This window comes from Papilio machaon, chromosome 4, assembly GCF_912999745.1.
Source record: "Papilio machaon chromosome 4, ilPapMach1.1, whole genome shotgun sequence".
NCBI lineage: Eukaryota > Metazoa > Arthropoda > Insecta > Lepidoptera > Papilionidae > Papilio > Papilio machaon.
The window spans coordinates 2,473,182-2,491,577 of record NC_059989.1 but is presented as its reverse complement, the minus strand read 5'-3'; positions in this window follow the sequence as shown (position 1 = coordinate 2,491,577).

The window sequence follows — 18,396 nt, the reverse complement described above, 5'->3', positions numbered from 1 at the left end:
TGAGCATTCGACTGAGGCGTAGATATTTTTCAGTTAAAATGCGCTTCACACAAATGTAATTTACCCTTTATGTGGACACTCGGGCAGCTCATGAATTTATAACAACGTTAAACATTCCGCGACGAGTTAATGAAACAAAGCAAGCGTTTGAGGCGCACTCATTTAGATAATTTTTTTCATCAAGGTATTTCGTTTAAATAAGACCCAAACTGCGTATTTGAATATTAAATTCAATTTTTATTGTAATAAAATAAAAAGATGAACAGCTCACTATACGTCCCCACCGAGGGGCTCGGAGCCTTTTTTTTTTTTTTTTTTTTTTCCAAGGAGGAATGCTTAATGCATACTCCGTGCCTCGGGGAAGACACGCGAGTTATGTGAGATTCTCTCCCCGAATGGGAGCATACCCACTAAACCTCCTTGTTCCCTCATGGCCATAGTGTGGGGCGCCACGGGATCGCGTGAGCTTGCCACCGCGACGCCCCACTGACCGCCCCGGGAGGGGCCCTCTCTGCGCCCCCAAAGGGGCGCTGCACCCTTAGGCGCTCCTTGAAGACGACACCGTGCAATGCAGGTTCGGAATCCCCGCCTCCCCCGCTGGTGCCGCCTAGGGTTTATAGAGACCCCGCCTCTTGGCCCCCGTCTTGATCAAGACAGGGGCCCGCGGTCCCGGTGATGGCCACCGGGATTACGCGATGGGACGCAGGATCACACGCCATCGCATAACAGCTCTGCAAGCAGAGTGCTACCGAGGTCGTGCTCCCACGTCCCGACCGACGGCCACGACCCTAGTGGGCCGCGCCACCCACCACGCTCAAGGCTTACCCTCACCTTTCGCCGCCCTGAAAAGGGCAGTTACTCAGCTCGGGTTCGCCGCCCTCTCATGTACGGACCCACAAGTGGGCCCGCACCCTAACCTACCTTAACTAACTTAACCTAGCCTACTCTAAACTAACCTATAGGTTCGCCCTCACCTTTCCCTGTGGTACTCAGCTCGGGGTCACCTCCCTCTCTTTTGCGAGCCCACAAGTGGGCCCGCAGCCTAACCTAACTTACATAACTAACTAACCTAATAGACGCTCGCCTTGCGAGCCCACAAGTGGGCCCGCAGCCTAATCTAACTTACACAACTAACTAGCCTAATAGACGCTCGCCTTGCGGCGAGCGCCGCCCTCTCTTTTGCGGGCCCGCAAGGGGCCCGCAACCTAATCTAACTAACCTACTTAACCTAACTAACCTAGCTAACCTACCAGTACTCCGACGTGGCGCGTTCCCCTATCCACCACCCGGGGACGCGCCACGTCGGAGTTCACCTCTCCGCCCACTCGGACAACCGAGCAGGTCCGTGGGGGGCTCGGAGCCTACCCCAAGTAAGGGGTGATTAGGCCATAGTCAACTACGCTGGGCCAGTGCGGGTTGGTTGACTTCATACATATCTTTATATTTCTTCTCAGATATATGCAGGTTGCATCAAGATGTTTTCCTTCGGATGAAGAACTTCGGATAAATGTAAATATGGAAATCGAAAAACACATTCGTACATGGCGAGATTCGAACCCAGGACCTGCAGATTGCAAGTCAAGTTTACCCCTGAGCCACCGACGCTCTTATGAAACAACTACTTCGACATCGAAACTAACGCCAGCAACTCAGTAGGGAAGGCAGACATTACAGATATCCATTTGGTGCGGTCTTTCATGTTTTTTTTTATTCATCTGCAATTGCGAATGTTTATGGGCATCGGTTGCTTTGCTATTTTGGCGAATTCATGTGGCCGCTTGCTCGTTTGCCACCTTGTAATATAAAAAAAATTAAAACTTAATTTTTTTTTTAACATTACATAATTAACTATTTCAAAATAATTTCAAAAGATGCAAGAGGATGTCTCCACTACGCGTGAACTTTTAACTGTTCATCATATGTACAGTTTTAGTTATATTTTAAGAGAAGAAAACTTTCCAGCAAGCTTCGTATTTAACAATAGTTGTCGTTGAGAAGTAAGCCAGTGCACCAGTTGTCTTCATATTCTCTGTCCGAGTATGATACAGACTAATCAAAGAGAGAGCTTTTACAATAATTTGTGCTTGTAACACAAACTCTATTATATTTCTAACCTATAGCAACGTATGAAAGCCCAGTTAGTTTTAATTCTTTCCTTTAACTTTCAGCATTTTCTAATAAAAAAGTCCAGATGGAAAGGAAGTATCCTCTTTCCTGTTTATCCTTTTTATTAACAACGGATGGGAACTATTCTAAGTTGACATTTCGTTTCATTTTTTTATCTAAAAAAAAAACTCGTATGTCATGATTTATAGTAAAAAGCAATAGACTGTGACTTATATTCAACGTAGGAGTATGCGCTCTTTTCAAAGGATTTTGATACACTTGGGATGTTTTTCTCATCTCTTCGGTGAATTGTAGTATTTTAAGACCAAAGTATTTTAAAAGACATAAACTAACAGCGAATTAATGAGTTTAACTCTACTTCTAAATAAGTCTCGCAATAATATTAACTCAAATCGAACGTAAACAAAAATGTCAGACGGTCCGCAATGACGGATGGAAAGAGACTGACCCGAGTAGCAGCGCATGCTTCCTTATAAAACCTTTCGTGAGACTACCCCCAACAGTCCTTCCGTTTCTGACAATATGTATTTTAATTAATAGCTTTTTTAAACTGTGAGTAGTATTTAAATGATATCTTAAAGTCTTGTTTCTCCTAAAATCTAGTTGTGCTTTATCTTCTACTGCGAAATGTAATTTCGTAATACAATTCTACTAAATGCTTCCCGAGTTGCTGGGATATTGCGTTTAATCTAGAATGCTACCTTTCAGAATGAATTTACCTGGAACAATGATAAAATAATTTTTAAATTACGAATGAAAAAAAAATTAATACATTATAGGTTACATTAAAAATATAAATTAAAGTGCAGTGATGACCAAGGTAAAGTTATTAGTAAATATTACACAAATAGTAATTAGGTCGCAGTATTTACCGGTTTATATACTTATGTAAGCCATAGTAAAATTAATGTAAATTAATTTTATATAACATTATTTCTTCAATGAGCAAGAGATGATATCTCCTGTATATAACGAAAGTCATTCAAAGATAAAAAAGTTTTTACATTGAATATCATGTTGTAGGCAGTTTTATTTACATGAATCAAAAACGAAATTAAGAGATAGGTTAATGTTTTCTAGTTAATTTTGTACTAATTAATGATTAGCAAATTACAATGAAACATATCTATCTTAAAACATATTGTAATATATTAGTAAGAAATAGTATTTGCAGATTGCAACAAGTTTTTATCCTCTGAAATAGACTAAAGCCTCCAGAGAAATATGAAGGAAATACCGTCGTGTTTAATCTTGTTTCTCGTTTACAATGAATGCTACGGAAAATCGTAGACAGCTGACAACCGCTACGGACGCTACGAAGCTTATGTAGTTCTTTAGTTGTTAGTGTAATTTGATCAAAGAACAATTGTGGCATTTGCAGTTCAAATTATTTTAAAAAGATAATTTAGAACTGCAAATGCTACATTATTCGAAAAAAATCATTAAAATTATCGAGTTTACCTGTGTAACAGCGATAACAAATATTTTAGGTGTTAAATTAAAGGAAACATGTTCGTGATATATTTAACGATAGTTATAAAACAACATATCCAATGAAATACTTATGACTGTAATTAAATTTCGGATGCTTTTCACATAACTCAGACTGCGAGCGGATATTGAGAACAATTTGTGATTTATTAAAGGTCGTTTATTTAATATTCGAAAATCGAATTTCATCGACAATATTGATGAGTCATCATTACTTTTCAATTCTCGCAGGTGACTTCTTTCATAATATATCTGAAGTAAAATGATTCTCATCTGACTTATGGATGAAATTATTTATGGAAAAAGACCATCATTAGTTTGGTTACACGATTAAAAATAAATTTTATTATTTTTCAGAGCTATAAGTTGCAATGGTTCATATTTATTTAGACATTAGTTAAAAATGTATCTACGATTCTTTAACTGCAGTTTTTACGTAATCCTGAAGTCCCTGGCCTGATCTAATTTAAGAGCGATGCCGTGCGCCAACAGTTGGCACAGCGCTGCAACCGTGCACAATGACCCAGCGTATTAAATACGCATTACGGAATTGCATTTGATCTCTCAGTAGATATACTTTTCTTTTATGTAAAAAACATTTTTTTTACTTTAAACAAACTCGAAAAAATAGTAGCTTAATAGTTAGTTTTTTTTTAAATTTGACGTCTTCGTCCACGTTACGTTTACGTTAGTAAATATGCAGTGAAACCTGGATAAAAGGAACCTCTATGAGAGAGACTTATTGTCTGGTCCCGACAGACGGCCTAAGTAAGCGGCTCTATATAAGTCAGTATAATATAGCGTTGCGTTGGACTCCTGCTTATCCAGGCTTGATTGCTCCTTAAAAGAATGCGTCATTTTTTATCTTGAACCGAGTAGAACGTAGGACTTGAAGGTAGGACTCAACATATATATTAAACATACTGTACACTGCACACGGAAATAAACCACGATACATTGAAACCATGTTTGCAATGTGCACCGACCCTTCTGTTCTACGTTTGTGTAAACCGCAATATCACATGGCGGGAACACAAAGCATACCGACTTGGGTTCCTATTTCACTAGAAGCTTCGTATTAGCCTATTCAAGTAATGCAATATGAAGTACATTAATACACATAAGACATATTTGCATAGAGTATTTGACATTATTTATACTTACTTATACTTTTCTATATTTAGTCAAGCAGACTGACGAACGTAATTAGTTCCACCAAAGAAAATTCCGAACATCCAAATGTAGATGCAGCAATATGTAGGTAGAAAATTTGTAAAATGTAATTTAAAAATCATTGTTATTTTTACATAAGATCCACATTATTATCTTTGAAAGCTTTCTCTTTGATTGTAGTAGGTATCACTACTGTTCGTGACCAGTGAATATGCAGGCAACTCGTACGCGACCATCTTTATACGGAAACTTTTCTAGAACAAAAAATAAGCACACGTCTTTTATTACGAAACATCATAGGATTTTTTAAAATTTCTACAAAGGCATATTATTAGGTCTATTTTAAATGTTATTTAAAATAATCTATATTTAAAATAAAAAAAATTCTGTGTTACAGATCGAACATTTGTAATCTAATAAATCAATCTTAAAAAAATTAACACTAGTAGTAAAGAATTTTTCATAAGAGAATCCAATTTACATTCAGCGTAAAAGCGAAAAAAGGATATCGTAATTCAATCGTGGAACGTGACTGAGTGAACTTTATAGTGTTCTTTGGATCCGATCTCCCGATGTGGCGGCATAATTGGATCACTTCTGCTCATTTCCAGCACGTACAAGTTCCCAGGAGACCGGAAAATATATTGGAACTAAGAAATTTTATATTATTAGTGAATATAACTATTATCATTTACTTTTCTATCATACCAATAATATTATAAAACAAAAGATATCTTTTAGGTTCGCAAATCAAATGAAAGAAGTGTTCAGTGCACAGAGGCAACACACACAAGAAGATTTTATTTATCTTACACTTCAATACATCGTCAAGCGATTAGAAAAAATAGCATTACAATTAAAATTTCAACAAATAAAAGAGAAATCCAGTATTTGTTAATTCAGCTAAACGTAAATAAACGACACCGAACGAACACTGAATCATACAAAACGAATCAAGGACATATTTCCAAGTCTACACAACACGCGCCCTTATAACACACACCTATATCTTTTTTTATGTATTAATAGTATCATACTGTAGATTTTAAATAACTATTGGATATATATAATAAGATTTCAATTACCCTTTAGAACCTAGTCAACGAGGGACTAATCGAGGAAGTTACATTAAATTTTCACTGAACCAAAACACAGGCTTGTTAAGACACCAACAATCCTCCCCGAGGTATTTTGTTATAAACGGCTTATAAGAATTATTAATTTTATGGTGTGTACAGTTAATTTTACTTACAATGGATTTGTAAGTTTTGTCGCTAAAATTATTTATTTACCCTAGCAGATTAATAGATTCGAAGTGACAAAATGTTTTGACGATAAAACAAAATATGTTACCACTTTTTTATTATAAATGCGAAAGTTTACGTGGATGGATGTTTCTTTGAAGGTATCTCCGGAACGACTCAACGAATCTTGATGAAGTTTCGCACAGACGTAGAACATAGTCTAGAATAACACATAGGCTTATTAAGTGTTATTTTTAAATCGACGCGTACGAAGTCGCGGGCGACAGCTAGTATATTATAATGTCTCAAACGAGCAAGCGGCCACTTAAATTCGCCGAGAAATTGGACTGATAATATGAAGGAAAAAGGACTAAAATAAGGTTTAAGCAATTAAATGAATAACTATTATCTCTATGTACTTACGTTTTCCAGGGTCGTAATATTACCTTCATTTCATAATAAAGAATAAATAGACGAAACAGTTATTAAGTTATAAATACAGTTAAGTTTAGTGTATGGGCTACACGTATATTGTTAACAAAGTTTGTAGTTCACGCCCTCAATATACTATAGTTTAGAATACAATTACAGCCAACACTACTCCTACGATGTTTACACGCTGTCGAACTTTAATAACTTTGCAATAGTTATTTTAGTGTTTGATATTAAATTTATCCGGTTTTGCGTTTCGTGACAAATGTATAACATGTTTTCTTACATTGATATTATAAACAATATCAGCGTTTCATTGTATAAGTTTGAATAGGCTTTATAACGATAAAGTTGTCTATTCAAAAACCCATAAAAAGAAGAGAAATTTTATTAAAAATTATCGGAAAGTATTTCGTACTTAAATACAGTAGGTGTGTTTTTTTTATTTAACAACAAGTACAAGTACTAAGTAAGTTTTGTTTATATCTTGGTACTTTTTAAAACATATGCAAATTTTATACAAGCATATCTACATTGGTTACTTTAACTATGATTAATTTTAAGGTACCTTTTTATATTATTCGCTACAGATTTAAATACACGGATAAATTTATTCATGTGTGTGTTAATAAAAAAATATAATCTACATTTTATATATTATAATTTTAGCAACTAAAACCAAACTCTGTTTAAAAAAAAGAATCACAAGGTGGGTATTAGGTTTATTACTGTACAAAATGAAAACTTAACTTATTTTAATAATATTTACAACATTGAAGGGAAAAACAATCAGCAATCGACACAATTCTATTGGCACAATGGACTTTGACACGACCTGTCTTTTTTTTTTTTGTTGACGCGGGGAATGCATATACGCACTTCGCCTTCCGTGCTGCGGGGGCAGCAGGGACGGTTTCGTGTGGGACTCGCCGGCCGCGGAAGGCGACCGGAATACCCACTAAACCCCGCGGTGTTCTCCTTCGCCTGACCGGGCCGTGGCATCTACGTTAGTTTATCCACGACCCGGCTAGGGGAGCCCCTTGGTAGAGGCTCGACACGTGTAGGGAGGGGCTGTTTTTAACACCCCCTCCCATCACCCTATGATGCCCTCCCTCGGAACACAGGAGAGAGGGCATCCGCCACATTCGGCGCAGCAGGCGCCCCGGCCTGCCGCGCGTGGCCACCTCAAATTGGTTAAAGGGCCGCGGCGTACCTCGTACGCCGGTGGCCCCTCGCTGGGGCCCTGCGGGGCGGCAGCGTTTCGCTGGCGCGTTCCCGTTCCCGCAGGGCTTCTCTCTTGGCCGCCATCACCTCGCGTGCAAACGAGGCGATGGCGGCCCAGCTCTGCTCGCTGTCGGCCATCGATCTAACAACGGCCGGCAGCGACAGATCGCGTCCTATTGCGCCAGTGAGTGTGGCGCGTTGAGCGTCCCAGGCCGTGCACACGGCGAGCGTATGCTCGGCCGTGTCCACGGCGCCGGTCGCGCAATGTCGGCAACCGGGATCCGACTCAATTCCCACAACTTCATACAGGTAACGGCCAAAACAGCCGTGCCCTGTGAGAAGCTGCGTCAGGAAGTAAGTCGGCTCCCGGTGCTTCGCCTCCACCCACTGGCGCAGGACGGGGCGGACAGCCTCGACGAGTCGCCTGCTCACCGAGGTGTCCGCCAACCTCTCCTCCCATCGCAGGAAGAGATCGTCACGTCCTTCCTTCCTCCAACGTACGATCTCTTCCGGGAGGGGTTCTTCACCTCTATGCCGCATCAGGGCCCTTCTCCGGTAAACCTCCGCCAGGACCCCGGCTTCGAGGTCCCAAGGGAGGCTCCCGGAGATGAGGCACGCCGCCTCGTACGAGACGGTGCGATACGCTCTGGAGGCCCGCTGAGCCATGGTCCGTTGCGCACGTCGCAACAGGACCATGTTATCCTTGCTCAGGGGCCTCGACGCCCAAATGGGCGCTCCGTAGAGCGCCTTAGAGCACACCACACCGTCGTATAGGCGGCGGCATACACCGCCCGCCCCCCCACAGTTGGGGAGCAGCCTGGTGAGCATTCCCGCATACTTCACCAGCTTTGGTGCAAGTATCCGGAAATGCTCACCGAACCCCCATCGGCTGTCGAGGACGAGACCAAGATATTTCATAGTCCCCCCGACAGCAATGGGGGTGCCGCTCACAAGGATGGAATAGCCGCGGGGGGCTTAGTCCGAGGCCCATGGAAGAACATGGCCTTGGACTTCTCGAGGGCCACGTTGAGGCCCAGGGCCCAGATGCGGCGCACCACGTGGGCCGTGCCCGCACGGTGACCAGGGTGTCGTCGGCATAACAAAGAACTTCGACACCCCGGAGATTGGCACCGCGCAGAACCCAATCGTATCCGATGTTCCACAGGAGCGGCCCGAGGACCGACCCCTGTGGAACACCGCACGTCATGTCCCTGCGGACTACCTGGTCTCGGGCCGGATAAAATATGGCCCGGTCGACGAAGTAGTCCGCAAGGACTCGCCCGAGGTACCCCGGGACGCGGTGGTACCTCAGCGCCTCCGCGATTGTCGGCCAGGGGATCGTGTTGAAGGCGTTCGCGATGTCCAGCGACACCGCCAACAACACTCCCCCGTGGCCGACAACCTCCTCGACCGTGTCCCTGAGTCGGGTGATGGCGTCAATGGTGGACCGCCCGCGACGGAAGCCGAACTGGCCGCCGCTCAAATTGGGCCCAACCGCCTCCATGTGCGCGACGAGACGCGCAGCGAGCACTCGCTCGAACAGCTTGCACGCCTCGTTGAGCAACACGATGGGGCGGTAGGCCGACGGCGAGTCAGCCAGGCGCCCGGGCTTCCGGGCTTCCGGAGAAGCACGAGCTTACCCGTCTTCCACCGCCGCGGGACTCTTCCGGACGCCAAGCACTCCAGACAACAGGGACAGCGTCTCCTCCTGAAGGACCGGCACGACTTGGGCGAGGGCGCGCCCAGGGACGCCGTCTGGGCCAAGAGCGCGGTTCTTCAGCCTTAGCTTCAGAATCGCGGCCCCGAGCTCGGCCTCAGATACGGGCGGGATTTCCTCGCCCGATAACGGCCGGTCCCTCAGGATCCGGCGCCGCCATCCTCGGCGGCACCCACTCCTCCCTTGCCGGGAAGAGGGAGCTGACCACCTGCTCTGTGAGGAGCGGGTCGAGAGACCTGGTTAGCGGGGGGGCCCATGGTCGGAGCTTTTGGCTCACGATCTTATATGGGCGCCCCCACGGATCACGGTTCAGGCTCTCGAGCCACTCCTTCCAGGCTTCCTCCTTGGCGGCCTTTATGGCCGAGGTCAGCGCCGCACGAGCGGCCCGGTACGCGGCGAGCAGCAGCGCCTCTTGGTCCATGTCCCTCCTGCTTCTTCTGCGGCTGCGGGTGTACGTGCGGCGTGCCACCTGACAAGCCGTACGAAGACCGGCCAGGTGAGGTCTCCACCAGTACACCCGCGTTCGCGGGAGGGCCGGACCTGCGCGTCGCATCGCCGCGTCGCAGACGCGAGTCAGTGCTCCAGCTAGTCGCTCGCACCTCGCGTCTGCGTCCAGGCCGTTCAACGTGCCATTGGCGCCCCACCTCTCCACAATGGCCGCCTCCTTGGCCAGCTCCGGGTCCAGGGTGGACACCTTCCACCGAGGGCCCTCTCCCGGCAAGGGACGGTCCGGCGTTACGGCCGAAGCGTCCGCGGGGGTGGAGACCATGTCGAACCGGATATACCGATGATCCGACAGAGTCTCCACCCCCTCCTCCACTCTCCACCTCCTCGTGCGGCGAGCCAGTGCGAGGCTAGCGAATGAAAGATCCACGATAGACCCGCCCTGACTGCGCACGCACGTCTGGGCCGCCCCCCTGTTCAGGAGGACGAGCCCCGTGGACACCGCCCAGTCCGCCAGTATCTCCCCCCTGAGGTCTGTCACCGGAGAACCCCATGCACTCGATTTGGCGTTGAAGTCTCCAGCGACCACCACAGGGGTGGGGTGTGCATCGGCCACAAGAGCGCCGACTTCGGCGAGCATCCGCTCGAAGTCGGCAAAACTCATGCTCGGCGCGAAGTACACCCCGATCACTGCAATGCCGCCCAGCGACGCAAGAACCCAACCGCGACCCTTTGTTATACTTTTGAAGGGTGTGGGGCCCGTGCGTCTCCAGGCAACGATAGCCACCGATCGCCCGCCCAATCATCGCGGTCGCGGACGTAGTACGGCTCGGCGACTATGACTACGTCGATCTTCCACTGCGCCGCGGTCTGTATCAATAAATCTTGAGCCGCGACGCAGTGGTTGACGTTCGCCTGCAGGATCGAGACACTGGGGGCCATTATTACTGGGCGGTGTCCATCGCCTCCGTGTCAGCGGCTGCTGTAGACGACGAGGCGGGGGGTCCCTGATTGCCCCCGCCTGTCTTTTTCTTGCCGCCTCTATTGGGGGGCCGGTTCATCGCTGGGCACTTCTTGTGACCCAGACGATGACCGGCCTCCACGCCCTCCGACGCACAAATTGCGCAGGAGGGCTCCTCCTTGCACGACGCGGCCTTGTGGCCCGGCTGGCCACATCGGAAGCACAGCGCGCTGCGGTCGACGCCGCAGTCGCACTGCACCCCCAAATGGCCGGGGACCAGGCAGCGGCAGCAGCGCTGCGGCCGCGCCTCCAGGAGGGTTGCCCTCACCGTCGACCAGCCGACCGTGAACCGGCCAGCGTCGACGATCTTTTTGGCCGCCAGGACAGGGCATTTCACCCACACGGTGCCCTGGCGGCCAGGTGGGCGATTTTTTTTTTATTTTTTTTTATTTTAAAACAACTGCATAGCATCCTTACAGTACGCAACCAATTTGACACTATACATACTAGTTTACACGATAACATTTATAATAACAGTAAAAACACATAACAATGGCAAATAAAAAAAAACAAAAAAAATACATAGATAAACAGTGCAAGAATATATCAACGCGTAAGTAACTACACATCAATATTATTAATCAATAATCAATAAATTTAATATTCAAACGTCTTCCACACATCTGTAGGCAGCCTCTGTGAATTTCGGCTCGCTGCAACTAAATATATCTATATCCCTAGATACGATATTAAGAAGCCGTATAGCCCGCACTATAGGAGCATTTTCCAATAGATTCGTCCTAGCGGTGGGCTCGAGAAACAATGGCGGGCGGCGGCGCACCTGAACCACGCAGTCAGGGACACGCAGGTGCAGCGCTGCTAGCACGGCTGGCCGGCATACCGCGCCGCGCAGGACGCGCCACACGCTGCGCACGAGGGCCACGTCCCGACGCACTCGCAACGTGCTGTATCCGACCATACCATTCACAAATAAACTCGGATACATTAACGGGAAGCAAGGATAAACTCCGTACTGCTTGTAATACAGGAACCGCGTAAACTTATTTTGAATTCTTTCTACCATCAGACTGTATTTTTTTTTCATGGGGACTCCAAATGGAACTACTCGTTTCTAGATGACTCCTAACTAATGCGTTATATAAAACTTTTATTACCAGCGCATTTTCAAAATTCTTACATTGCCTAATAATAAAATCGAGATTTCTAAACGATTTCCTACAGATATTCGCAATGTGGTTTCGGAAGTTCAATTCCTCGACCATCTCGACTCCCAAATCACGGACGTGGGATACGCGCGGGACGAGGGTCGTATACAGCACGTAGGGGTGGTGCAGTGGCGCACGCGCGCGGCTATACGATATCACACAGCACTTGTTCACGTTGAAGAACAACTTGTTGTCCTTACTCCATTGCAACACGCTGTCGATGTCCCGTTACAATCGCAAGCAGTCGTCACTATTTTTTATAACTAAAAAAAGTTTTAAATCGTCCGCATACAATAAACATTGTGCGTGACTTACTATTGACGGAAGGTCATTAATCATTAAAATAAACTCTAACGGCCCGAGATTACTGCCTTGACTTATTCCGGAATAAGTATAATATGGCGCAGAAACGTAACCCTCGTAATCGACGTACTGTCTGCGCTCTTTTAGGTAATTAGCAAAAAAGTTTAATAAACTGGGAGTGAACCCTAACGCAGCAAATTTAATTAATAATATGTCGTTGTCTACGGTATCAAAAGCGCGGCGAAAATCAAAATACGCAGTGTCGACCTGTCTTCCGGCGTCCACGGCAGGCGCTAGTTCCGATACGAAGGACAACAAGTTACTCTCCGTGTTTCGACCCTTACGGAAGCCGTGCTGTGCGTCAGAGAGCCGAGAATTGACCTGCGGACAAATGCTGCTGTGTATTACCGTCTCGAATACTTTGGCAACCGCCGATAGTATCGCTACAGGTCTATGATCGCTTAGTTCCGTTCCTGATCCTTTTTTTGGAACCGGAATCACGCGGGTAATTTTCCATCTATCCGGATAGCGTTCCTCTTTTAAGTATAAATTAAAAATATGCCAAAGGGGCATCTCAAATGTTACGCGACAATCTTTAATTATGAAAGGCGGAACGCCGTCCGGGCCTACTGATTGTTTGGGCTTGAGGCGGGCGAGCGCTGCGCGCACATCGCGCTCGCTCACCTGGCCTATATGCACGCGCGCCGAGTCCGCGCCGGACAGCACCCGCGCCGCCGCCCGCTCAGCCGATCGTGGGTCTAAGTTCGGCGGCTTGGAGCTATACACCGAATGAAAAAACTCCGCAAAATCTTCTTTTTTCACTTCACACTTATGGCGCCCACCTTCACACCTTCGGGAGGGCAACCCCCCAACTTCGCTACTTGCGCTGCCACCGCCTGGCTGGTGGCCGCGTCGCCCAGACCGGAGATGCGTATCTCAGCGCAGAGCTCCGGCCGGGAGACGCGGGCCACATCGCCGATGGTCGCCCGCAGCTTGGCCGCCAGTTCATCGGCCTTTTGGCCCTTGTCGGCGCCAGCCACCTCCAAGACTCGGCCGCCGGTTCTCGCCGTGCGGAACCGGAGCCCCTCTATGCCCAAGGCCGAGAGGTCGACAGACTTCTCGGCCCTGTCCAAGACGGCCTCGTAGGTCGTCATGGACCCCTCGGGTAATGTTACGACGACTGCTGCCGTTTTAGGGGCACGCAGTCGCCGTCGGGGGGCCCTCTTCCTCTTCTTCTTGGAGGCGGCGGGCGCCGCGGGGGCCGGCGCCGCCGGCTTCGGGGCCCTTCGCCTTCCGCGCCACCCCGTTCCAGGCCTCTTCGGGTTGGGGCTGGGGAGCGGGGGCGCCGGCTCTGGCATGCGGGCAGCCTCAGCCTCGCGGGCCGCCAGGCTCTTCTTGCCCTTCCCCTTCCCCTTTTTCGCCGCCGCGGCATATGTCGCAGCGGGGACTGGGGTCGGGGCGGGCACCGGCTCTACGGCCGGGGTGGGGGCAGCGCGCTTCACCTCGCGGCGGGTGCTGGTCGCTCCTGCGGTGGCGGTGGCGGCGGCGGCGCCATTATGCGCGTCCGCAGCCAGCGGAGGGCGCAATCTCGGCTCGGGCAGCAGGCAGTCGCCAATACCCGCGATCCGGGAGTCTACCATGAATAGGATCTCCTCCCGGGTCATCTGCGGGGGGGCGGCCGCCTGCCGCTTAGCCGCCTCTAGTTCCGCCCTCATCGCAGCCAGCTCGGCCTGCAGGTGGGCGACCTCCTGCGACTCGGTGCGGGTTCGTAGAGCTCGCACTGCCTCGCCAATGGTCGCCACTGCCTCGCGGATGCTGGCGATGTGCTGGCACTTCATTTTGGCCGATTTCTTGGCGACGCTGGCAATTACGTCCAGCGCCGCCTCGACCGTGCCGGCGAGGTCTTCGGCGGAGTGCTCGCCGGACGCCGCGTCTCCCGGACCTTCGGGCATCGCCGCCCTGGCCCGGGTTCGCAGCACCCGGCTCCTCTCCGCGACCTGCGCCGCCAGCTCCGCCTCCGCCTGCAGCTCTAGCTCCCGCTCCCGTTGAGCGTTGAGCTCCGCCTTTGCTCGGGCCAGGCCGGCGTACTCCCCCGTTGTTATGGGGCGTCCGCGGCCTCTCTTTTGCGGCGCCGTTGTTCTGGCGTCAGCGATCGCTTTCGCCAAAATCGGCTGGGTGGGGAGCGCGATCTTGAGCGCATGCCCTCACCCCCGATTGCCACTAATGAGGCGCAGCTGCCGCTGTCCGTATCGGACAGCTGCCTCCTCTTCAGGACCATGGGCGAGTCGCACCGAGAGAGCGACACCCGCAACTCCCGGACGGCCACACCCGCGGCCCTGTTCCCGCCTTCGACTGCTTCCACATCGTTGTGCGTCTCTTCTATCCTTTGTGCGTTGCCATTGTCGTCGTTGTTTTTTTTGTGTTCTGTATCCATATAGTTCCCACGAGTGTGGGGGGAAAGGATACTCCAGACAGGCAGAGCCCCCTGTACCCAGACTGGGCGTACATACTGCGGAGGTCCGCCGGTATCCGCAGGTTTTAACGACTTCGCTGTCGGGTTTTTAGTGACTGAACCTTGTCTTGGGCCGGCCAATGAAGGCAAGCCCCCTGTCCCGGCGACGCCGCTAGACATGATCAACTGACACAGTCTGACCGGGACAGGTTGCCCGACGTTGTCCCGAAGGACATCCCCCTGAGTGCGGGTTAGCACACCCAGGGGAACCGCCGCGCCGCGGTATACTCCCGCCGAAACTACGTCCGAAGACCGCTGTCCAACAGGACCGACAATGGGGAGAACACCGCTCCCATGCCGACTAAGCCGGCGACGACGCCGGTCTGCACCAGTTCACCAGTCGACTCTGAAAACAGACCCGGCAACGGTCCGCGGCGAGGCGCTCTTTTAAGAGAGGAGACCTTGGAGGTCCGCCATCCCACGACCCCTCCATGGGTCAGCTGGCCAGATATTGGTCAGCGACAGATGACTTCCCTCCCCCCCATAGAGGTAAGGAACCCATCTGCCGCCGTCCAGGGTGCACCGGACCAACCGCTTCCATTCCCCCGGGACTTGTCCCAGAACAATCCAAGCGGCGGGCCAACGTGGAGGTTTCCGACCCTAGCACCCCTGACACGACCTGTCGCTTCGGAAGCCAACGAGCAAATGATCGCTCTCTGAAGTTGGCTCTCTTTAAATCAGGTGTCAAAGGTGACGTCACACATTTTTTTGATTTATTTAATCCTTATTATATATATTACGTTGTATATGATATACTCATAGGTGGGCACAGTTAATCAAAAAGTTAACTTCGTTAATCGTTAATTCGTTAAATAAAAATTTAACTTCGTTAATCGTTAAAGCGTTTAACTTACGAAAATTTAACGCAAGTTAAAGTTAACAGTTAAAGTTAATTTTTGTTTTATTACGAGTATAAGGCGCAAGCGGGAAATGGCCATATGTATAATCTCCGAATCGTATGGACCGATTTTGTCGAGACTTTCAATAGAACTTAGGCTATTTTTTTACTGCCCTTACGAAATATCTGGAGATCGCTAATCCTATCTATAATTTAGTTATATAATACTAAAATATAATTTAGACAATAGGAGCGATGTACTAATGCCTGTACCATAATAATGACATAGCATGCACTAGTTACACACACTTATATACTACACTGACAATGATGGACAATTGACTTTTTCAGTCAATTTTTTTATCGACAATCCGACGTCACGGAATTAGAGAGCAAACTAAATTTAGACAACATAAATTTTCTATTAAACAGTTAAGACATGTGATAATATTCAAAAGAAAACAATTAAAACTTTTGTGCAGTATTTACATTTATCTGTTACTATTTGCTCCCGGATATTCATTTGCTCATACTCCAACAACTGAACATTTATTTTTATGTATAATTTGATAACATTTTTTTATTTTATTTTAGCTAAGGACCCACGAACAGACATATCATTTTTTACGTACTTTTTATTTATTAATATAGATTTGTTAATAAAACTTCTAACATCAGAGGAAACTTATTATAACATTGATAAATAAACTATATAACCAATCCAGTGATACATCTCAACACATCAAACTATACAACTGAGATGCCTTCGATAACTTCTATCATCTAATGATCTATCGTCCGATCTATTGTTATATGTCAAATCAAGTTAAATTACTCTCAGTGTAAAGAGCATAAGTTACACGACATAACGAAAACAACCGATCGCGGGAGATGTCTTCTCTCTTTCTTATCACCTATAAAATCGTTATAGTTAATTAGTAAGAATATGGTTGTGAATTATTTTCAACGACATTCGATTAGTTTTAAAATAAACTTTCGATATACGTAATAAAATCGATGTCTTTTTGTAAAGGTCACTTGTGGCAACATTTCACATATTAATTTTAGTATAACACAGTTTAACATTATTTCACTAACATAATTATTTTATCTTTTTCCTCATTCTTTCTCGTTTTGTCGTATACTTTTTTTTTGTAAACAAACAAATTATCTTCGCTATTGTCTTTGCGCAGCGCACGTGCATCCCCGACCATTAGAAGGGTTGGGGCCATAAATCCATCGAGTTCGTTATCGCATTCTCTGTGCGGCTGTCCATTTGATCCTTTGTTCATATTTTTGTTGTTTTTAAAATTATTTTTCGTTGACTATGAAGAAGCACCAAAAAAACAAACGACGGTAATAAACACCTAAATCCTTTTTGTTTTTGAGGAACGTTTATTGCGTGCACATTTCGTCTTTCGAATTTTTAAATTTATTTTTCATTGTTTGTTTCTTATCTACGTAATGACAAAAAAATCCTATTTGTATGCTTTTTCAAATGAACCATAAACTATATTTTTTTTATATTTTTTGTTGTCTTTAAACTCCAACATTAAAATAAACATTTTTGTCTGCAACAAAGTTTAGTTGTATTTTAGGTACGACGTTGAAGAGTAATCTCGATTATTTTGATTGCAATTCAACGCAGAGTTTATCTCTTTTAATAGATTTTGCGTCTCACGTATAACAATTATTGTATTTAGAGTAAAGTGTTTTCGAACCTTATGTTGATTTTATAACAAAGTCTTTTTCAAAAAAAAAAAAAAAAAAAGTGATTTTAAATAAATGAAAACCAGTTTTAACGTGAATAAAATGTAATAAAGACTTTTAGAGATATTTGTGTAAATGTGAAATAATTATTAAACTTTGAAGGTGTCTAGCGCCTAAACGCAATATTTGATAGAGGTTAGTTTGTTTAAATCGTCACTATTTTCTAGCAAGGATTCTGTGGTACTCTTTTGATCACGTCTATCCCGGCCGCTCGGTGTATTGTATAACATGCATCACACTCGCTCGCTCTCGTTCTCTCTCGTTCTCGTTCACCATTCGACTCGCCGACGGTCGCCGAACATAGCCGAACTTACGAATGTAGCCTGATGCATAATTTAAATAAAATGACAACACGTCAATAAGTGTCTATTGTAACAATTAACGGACTAAATTAACGGAAGTAGAATTTAACGGAAGTTAACAAAAGCGTTAACACTTTTTGAATTTAACTTAAAAGTTAATCCGTTAAGGAAAATGTTAACTTCGTTAATTAACGATTAACGGATTAACGAGTTAATACCACGGACCTGCTCGGTTGTCCGAGTGGGCGGAGAGGTGAACTCCGACGTGGCGCGTCCCCGGGTGGTGGATAGGGGAACGCCCCGGCTTTATGCCGGGGTAGGGCTTCGGCCCCGCGAACCAAACACCGTTAGGGTAGTTAGGGTAACTTAGGTTAGTTCCACGGACCTGCTCGGTTGTCCGAGTGGGCGGAGAGGTGAACTCCGACGTGGCGCGTCCCCGGGTGGTGGATAGGGGAACGCCCCGGCATTTTTGTCGGGGTAGGGCGAAAGCCCCGTGAACCAAACACTAGACGGGTGGAGCGCAGCGATGCGCTATCCCGATGGGTTGTTGCTCGGACTGTTCTGGTTCTGGGACAGTTTGGGTGGCGACCACCCGTGCGGCGGGCCTGCCGGTCTTTGGCCGGTGGGCGATG